This window comes from Neolamprologus brichardi, chromosome 1 (genome assembly GCF_056152115.1).
Source record: "Neolamprologus brichardi isolate AB-2024 chromosome 1, ASM5615211v1, whole genome shotgun sequence".
Lineage (NCBI taxonomy): Eukaryota > Metazoa > Chordata > Actinopteri > Cichliformes > Cichlidae > Neolamprologus > Neolamprologus brichardi.
Genome location: NC_142104.1, coordinates 34,407,208 through 34,415,998, shown reverse-complemented (window position 1 = coordinate 34,415,998; position 8,791 = coordinate 34,407,208).

The following is an 8,791-nucleotide window of genomic DNA, read 5'->3' as shown; positions in this document are numbered from 1 at the left end:
CACTGACCGCGGCACACCTGCACCAGGGTAACCCTCCGCCTACCGCACTCCTGCTTTACAGGTGAAAATAGAGCAACAGGACCGCTAGTCTTTGACTTTATTTATTTTCTGCTGTGTTTTACTTGCATCTATTTGAAAGACTGAGTGTAAACACACAAAATATTTTATTTTATGTGCTGGAATGTGCAGAAAATAGGTTTAAATGTTAAACTAATTTCTTCCAGTCAGAGAATGTTGCAGATAATTAAATGTTTGCTTGATGCATAAAGTTAAAAGATTAAAACTAATAAAACAAGTTTTAAAAAGAGACTTTTCCATTTGATTAGATTTTGTATGATGATTATGCAGAAAAAGTAGAATTGGGCTGAAAGATCTATCACTTTATCACCTATTCAGGTTGTAAATCGTGTTTTTAAAAAGTAACTAAGTAACTAAGTAATTAATTACTTTTGAAAATAAGTAATCAGTAAAGTAACGGGATTAGTTTTTGGGGAAGTAATTGGTAATTAGTTACTGATTACTTTTTTCAAGTAACTTGACCAACACTGGTTGCCACACAATAAGATGAGTCATTAAGAGTTCCCAGAGAGTGAATGGACCAACTTGGAGTTTTTGGCGTTCGAAGCGTGAAACTATTTGATTACTTTTTCACTCCAAGCTTCTCTCCTATGACTCTGGAAAGTTGTGGCAGATTTGTGGCATGCTAGGTCTACCTGGAGAAGGTCACAGTGGTGTTGTGCAGGACAGCAAATGGGGGGGGGGGTCTGCGTCTTTGTGAATTGTTTGTTTCCTGTTTTACTTTGAAGGTCCCCGTCTCGTCAGGCTCATCAGGTCCAGCTGTGTGTCTCCCAGTGTCCTTCAGGATGTATTTAAGTCGTGTGAACTCGTGTTCTGATCGCTGGTCTCTCTGTGAACGTACCGTGTGTTCGCCCTGCTGTCATCCTTCATATATCGCCGCTCCCCTCCCCTCCCCTCCGTTAGCCATGACAGATAATGTATTTGAGTGGGTGAATTTTGTGACCGTTCCTTAGCGGCACTGAAGTGGCCGAGGGATTTCTAAAGAGGACATGGAGTAGCGCCAGCTACTTCAACACTTACTTGTAAGTAAGTAAAATTTTATTTATATAGCACATTTCTAGATAAAAGATCACAAAGTGCTTTACAAGGTAAAAAAACAAAAACAGTCAAAAGTTAACAAAATGCAATTTTAAAAAGATGTTTTTAGCTGTTTTTTAAAAGTAATCACTGAGTCTGCAGATCTTAAGTTCTGAGGAAGAGAATTCCACAGTCTGGCGGCCACAGTAGCAAAAGCTCTATCACCCTTGGTTTTCAGTCTTGTATACCGAATAACAAGTAGCCCTGATCACAGGACCTCAGGGACCTACTAGGGGCAGAGGGCTGTAAAAGTTCGATGATGTACGCTGGTGCTTGTTCTTGAAGAGAGGTGATTAAAGGTGATTAAATATTTCCTGTTTCACTTGTGGCCCCCCCTCAGTCACCTCTGCGAATGATCTTGGTCTATTCCACCAGTATGACAAGATTTTAATATTCTGACAAATAATTTAACGTCTTGTGATGAAACTAGCTGCTTTGATTTGTAGATGCAGTGCTGATGATCGGGAGCTTCAAGCTTAAAGAAATTAAATAGCAGTGCTGTAATGAATCACAGTTCATATTGTTGATGTGATCAGCTAGCTAGCCGGGCTGCATCGTATGTTTCTGTGAGCCTGGGAGCATCTCAAACACGTTTCTTTGTATCCACGAGTCCATTATAAGGCCGTAGCATGTGTTCATGGAGGTATATAACTGGAAGAAGTATCCTTACCTCTCCCTGTCTCCTGTCTGTGTCACAGTTAGCATTATAGTGCATGGATACTCCATTAGTCCAGCACAGCTCTGTGTAGCACTCCCTTGCTCTCGCACTGTGAACTGTAACACATGCAAACTGCTCACGTTCTTCTGTTTGTTCTACCAGAAGCACACAGGAGCAGGTAAGAGAAGATGGCTTGGATTTGCAGCCGTCACTTTGAAAGCTTTTGCTGACTGCTGAGCGATAGTAAGTAGTAAAACACATTTATTCATATGAACATGTTCCAGACGGTGACTGTTTCCCAACATTATCCACCCACCTGTCTATCCTCAGGCTAGGAGCACATTTTCCAGCAGCAAACCATCCGGTGGGTTACATAATAAAGTCAAGATTTACTGTACGGCTGGTCAGCCTAGTGGCAGTCCTGACTTCTTATCCAAGCTCTGGGAAGGTGGCGTCCTGCCCACCTGGGACTCGTATGGTTTCATCTCCCATCAGAAGCCCGAGCTGTCCAAGCAGCAGCTGCTGCCTGTAGCCATGCTACATACTTCTGTTTGAGGTTATGTGAAATAGATTTATTGTTTTAGAAGAATCGGTGTGAAACTGCTCTGCATGGACACTTTGGGGTAATTGAGTCATGCTGAGAGTCTTTGTGTGGCTCTTTTCAGGAAATGGTTCCACGTGTTTACATCAGTCTTTGTAGACGGGAGCTGTTAGTCTTCACCTTCAGCTCTGCTAACGACATGTGCCGCTGAGTAATGCCTGCCTGCGCTCGCAGCAGCGTTATTCACACCAACTCTGTGTCCCAGCTGATAACAGCTGATGCACAGGAGTCCTTTCACCGACGGTTGGATGTGGTGACAGAAAATAACTTCCATCTGTAACGGGAGCTTTTTAAATCTGTCTGCACGATGCAGCCTCGAACCTGTTGTTACTAATGGTTTACTGATTTAGAGAGAGCACAAGAAACACTGAGATGCAACAGATTTAGTGATTGGCACATCCAGCAGACGTAATGAAAACAGAATATTTGGACAATAAAACAATAAAAACATTTCTACACAGACCCTCAGAGGCTCAAATACAAATGTTTAAAGAAATGACCGTTAAATTAAATATGCTAATTTCAGCTCCATTTTTTAAATTCTTGGGTAGCAGCTTGATTTACGACTAATTCCTTCTGATTGGCTGTGCCTCAGAGACAGGAGCTTTTTGCTGCTAGTGGGAGGGGCTTTACAGGCGAGGCTGCGCTCCTCTCTTTAACACCATAGACCCAAGAGTAGGAAACATGTTGAAAGCTGAATGCTTTCAACATGTTTGAAGATGAGCGACATTAGAAAATATGCGCACCAAACTAAATGATTTCAAAAGCACGTATTTATGATGTAAACTTTAAGATTCCTGAATTCAGTGATTTGAGTGTCTTTGAACATGGCGTGGTTGTTGTTGGTGCCACACAAGCTAGTCTGAGATTTTCCTGAACGATCATCTCCAGGGTTTCCATAGAACGGTCTGAAGAAGGGAAAACTTCTCCGGGGAAAATGCTTTGTTGGTGTCAGAACAGACCAGACTGCTTCAAGCTGACAGAAACGCAACACCAACCAAGCTATGCAGACAAGCATCTCTGAATGCACAACACGTGAAACAGGAGGGCTACACACTGAAGAAGAACCACACCAAACACATTTCGAGTAAGAACAGGGAACTCCGGTGACAACTCAGTTTCACGACGTAAGGAGAGTGGCCAGCATCGCCTGGTTCGATGAGTAGTTGATGTGGTAGACAGCAGTCAGAAGACCTCAACGTCACCAGATCTCAGTGCAGTGGAGCAGCTTTGGGATGCGGCGGAGAACGTCACGCATGTGCAGCCAACAAATCTGCAGCGACTCTGCAAGGCTTTCACGTCATTGTGGACCAAAATCTGGGAGGAAATGTCTCCAGGTCCTTGTTTAAGCTGCGCCACGGTTCTGAAAGCAAAAGGGTCCAAACTGAAAGAAGGGACCGGTGAGTGTATGACCTACCATACATTATCAGCCGTGCACATGTACAAATATACTTACTGCGTGTCCTGAGGTAGAGAATCTGGAAAGATTGTCAGGTTTCATTACTTCCTGTGCCCTGATATTAGGACATGTAGATTAAATCTGTGTACTGTGACAAAGTGCTGACACTGGCCCGTATGCCAGATGTGTAGTGCAGTCTGAACCTTGAGCTACAGTACTGGCTCACAGCATTTACTTCCACACACACGCCGACTTCATTCCTTAAAAAGGAGTTCATGTTTAGTGTGAACGTCCACGACTGGAACAGAAGATACATGACAAAATGTGGAAAAGCAGAAGCAGTCGTCTTTAAATTACACTGGACATATGACGGGTGACGTAGCGGCGATGAGCGTGTGGAAGGCGAGACGCTGAATCTGGGCTGCTTCACTCAGTACAGTGGAGCTGTGAACAGCTGTGTCCACATGTATAGTTTAAGTCTTATTTTACCAGAAGTTTATAAAGCACATAATTATGGAATAGGAAACAATAACCTGGTTTTAGTCTTTTAATAAATAGTCCATCTTACCTTAATGATCTTGTAGTACCATATCACCCTATCAGAGCACTTCGCTCTCGCTCTGCAGGCCTACTTGTTGTTCCTAGAGTATTTAAAAGTAGAATGGGAGGCAGAGCCTTCAGTTTTCAGGCCCCTCTTCTGTGGAACCAGCTTCCAGTTTGGATTCAGGAGACAGACACTATCTCTACTTTCAAGATTAGGCTTAAAACTTTCCTTTTTGCTAAAGCATATAGTTAGGGCTGGACCAGGTGACCCTGAATCCTCCCTTAGTTATGCTGCAATAGATGTAGGCTGCCGGGGGATTCCCATGATGCATTGAGTTTTTCCTTTCCAGTCACCTTTCTCACTCACTATGTATTAACAGACCTCTCTGTATTGAATCATGTCTGTTATTAACCTCTGTCTCTCTTCCACAGCATGTCTTTATCCTGTCTTCCTTCTCTCACCCCAACCAATCACAGCAGATGGCCCCGCCCCTCCCTGAGCCTGGTTCTGCTGGAGGTTTCTTCCTGTTAAAAGGGAGTTTTTCCTTCCCACTGTCGCCAAAGTGCTGCTCATAGGGGGTCATATGGTTGTTGGGTTTTTCTCTGTATCTATGAAGCGCCTTGAGGCGACTTTTGTTGTGATTTGGTGCTGTGTAAATAAAATTGAATTGAATGCCTAACATAAAATGAAAAAGAGACCTTTCCCCCTGTATGTGTAGCATACAGTTTAAACATACAGTGACTCCTGTTGGATATCATAATGTAAACTTACAAGTGAACAATAAATTACAATTAGGGGCGATCGTGGCTCAAGAGTTGGGAGTTCGCCTTTCAATCGGAAGGTTGCCGGTTCGAGCCCCGGGCTCTCTGTCCTGGTCGTTGTGTCCTTGGGCAAGACGCTTCACCTAACGCCTACTGGTGGTGGTCAGAGGGGGCGATGGCGCGATATGGCAGCCTCGCTTCTGTCAGTCTGCCTCAGGGCAGCTGTGGCTACAACTGTAGCTGCCTCCACCAGTGTGTGAATGTGAGTGAATGGGTGGATGACTGGGTGTGTAAAGCGCTTTGGGGTCCCTAGGGGGGACTAGTAAAGTGCTATACACATACAGGCCATTTACCATTTACAAAAGTCAGATGTGGTGAAAAATAACAATATTTTACAATAACAATAACAATTTCCAAACCAGAGCGTGACATCATCTGGCAATATTTCTTGATGTGTTAAAAGTGAGAACAAACCAGAGATTTAATGTGAAAGCTGCAAAAGTCGCCCCAACGTTCCTGATAGAAGGTTTAGCAAATGTGTCAGGAGCACCTCGAGTTTCCATGACCTTAGTTACAAATGTGTCAGGGACGTAAACACGGACTTGTTTTCTCTTCACAGAGTTAATGGCCTCTCTGCTGCGTGACTCCTAACTGACAGTGACAGCAGTGGTGGAGTGGATTTCATCTTCCGCTGAAGCGCTGTACGTCAGCGGTGCTGCATCACGTCTTTGCTCTGCAGCTGCTGGGCACCTGAAGCTTCTCAAGTATCAGACGTCTTTGGAACATTGCAGTGATGTTCTTGCATCTTGGAGTAAGACATGCTTCATGAGGTTGTCTGATGGCATTCATACGTACTTACATAAGCTTAATTTATCAATGAGGTATTTGGCCTCGCACTCCGTGTGTCGATGTAGCAGTCGGCTGTCACGCTGTATAATTTGGTTAGCGGGATTACGCTTGAAATCAAACCTCTTTTGTCCGAGTAGTGCCAGCAGCGTTATCGGAAAAATGTGTAAGTGTGAATCCTGGGGTAAGTTGTAGGGCTTCTCCTGGGTAACTGGCTGGATTTCCCTTTAGACCGCTGCCTTATATGGTCTGTCATCACCAGGATGCAGGCTGACTGCCTGATGATTCACTTTGTGCTCCACATAAAGGGAGTCCACGCAGTCAAAAGCATCACAGCAAAGCTGGGAGCGACTGCACGCTGCAGCATAACGGCACTATCTATCAGTTATTTCCAGACGTCTGCACACAGTCAGCTCGGAAACGCTGAACTGGAGACGACGCTCTGTTTTGATGACTCGGGCTGCTCATTTGCAAAAGTGTCACCAGGCATTTGCCAGAGCGTCTCCTCACGAGGGTGTGCAACAATGCTTCTGCGGGTATGAGTTACCCTGGGCAAACTTCACTAGTGTTCACGTGTGCACCTGCTGTAAAGGGTGTGAGCAAAAAGAGGGGCTGTGCCGAGGGTGAGTCTCTGAATAGCAGGTCGTGGTCAGAAAGCGTTACCCTTCAAAGCCACATCCTCACACCGTGACAGCGCTATAGAAAGCACACTGAACTTTTCACGTCACAGAATCTCCCACATCAACAAATGCGTCGACGATCCAGCCACTAACCTTTGTGCTGGTGCACGACCCCTCTGCTCCCGAGCCGAAGCCACCATAAACACAAAGTGGACTCCTGTTGTGGATTTCAGATGACATGTTGGGGTTTGGGATAAGATAAAAGCAATGAAATACAGTTCTGTCTGTGCTGTGGTTCATTTCTATTTCAAACAGCAATCGATTGTCTGGCAACCATCTTTTCTAAAACCCTGCCGAGAAATGGAAGTCTGGAAAAGGTTCTAAAATCATCCAAGGACTTAATATCCAGAGAATATTCTTTCAGAAGAGATCGCACACTTGTTTTTATTTGAAATAAACAGAAGCAGTCAGGAGTGAGGAATTCATTACAAACAGAATGTGCAGCTTCTTTTAGGAATCTCACGGGGAGCTTCTCCAGAGCACATGAGGGCCTCATTGCATTGATCATCTCAGCGAGAGCCTCCATAGAAACAGAGTTAAAGTGTTTGACTGAAGTTCGGATGACTAACGACAGGTCAAATTGTGTTAAAACTAGGGATGGGTATCGTTTAGGTTTTATCCAATACCGGTGCCAAACCGGTACTTTTGAAACAGTGCCGGTGCTTAAACGGTGCTCAAACTGGTGCTTAAAGAATGGAGAACACAAAATTGGTCCAAAAACCTCTCATGTTCAGCTGTTTTTTTGTAAAAAGATAACAATGTTAGCCTTTTCTGCAGCTATGGGGCATATATGGTATCACTCTTGGCTGGAAGCAGCTTAAACAATGGAAAAAACACAAACTTTGTCCAAAAACCTCTCATGTTTAACTGTTTTCCACTTTTTCTTTGGTCATTTTAGCCTTTTTGGCCAGGGTGAAGGGAGTATCTGCCATCAAACAAGAAGACAGCTGCATGTAGCTATGATGATGTTTGCTAGTTCACCTTACATGCATTAATGTAATAACGTGGTTAGCCTACTCAACGTAAATTACACATGAACAACATTAAGCTACCGATGTTGCTAACTCCGGGTCGATAACAGGCACCACACCCGCAGTAGATGTGCTCGGTGTGAGGTCTCGCAGCAAGCTATCAAATACGGCGCATTTCTCGGCTTTTAAAAAAACGCTATGCGTCGCCAGGTGTTTCATCAGATTTGAGGTGTTACCTCCTTTGACAGTATCACAGTATCAGCTTAAAGCACTTGTTGCAGCTGCTGAGTTTGCATCTTTTGCTGTGAAGTACAGCCAGACTTTGACCGCTTCGCCTTGGACATTTTTAATCTGTAGCTCTGCTCTAAAAGAACGTACGTACCTGGACCCGCCTACTATCCTCGGAAACGTAAAATGATTGGCTAGAATCTAAAGTGTATCACAGCTCAGGAAAAAAAAAGCACCGAAATGTGCGCTGCTTTTCGGTCTGGTTACTACCGTTTATGTCAGAACCGGTGCCATCATGGCACCGGATACCGGTACCCATCCCTAGTTAAAACCCTGCTAACACACATATGCCAAATATCTCTTGGATGCATTAATTGCACTGACTGTGTGTGGATGTTATATAGAAAGCAGTTATGTCAAAAAGCTTCTGTGACTGAGGCAGGTTCTGTAAAGCGCTCTAAATGCTCAGCTAGAGCAGGAAAGCACTGTATAAGAACCAGGCCGTTCATCATATGGATAGAAAGGGTTCATACATGTCGTCCTGTTAAATGAGACTCGTGGGCAGGTTGGGGCAGTGACTGCTGTGACTCGGCTGCTGTGCCGATGGCTCGGTATAAAAGTAAGGGCTCAGGTGTGGTAAAGGAAAGCTATGTGGCTATAAGCTGTGGATACTGGCCAGTGGAATAAGATCACAGACCTTTGTGTGAAGAGACTGGGTGAAGAGCTAGAACATCCTAGCATAGATACACTGGGTCTTATATAGCACTTCTCTGCTATAACATAGCACTCGAAGCACTTTGCATGTAGCTGATTCTCTTTGCATCCAAAGGAGACAACAGACTGGGACATGTCCAACTGAGACAAACAGAGGACATTCTGGACAACTGTCTCTCAGTTTGCTTGGGAACCAGTTTGGTCTTCTCTGCTTGGACCACTTTATTTTGTGAC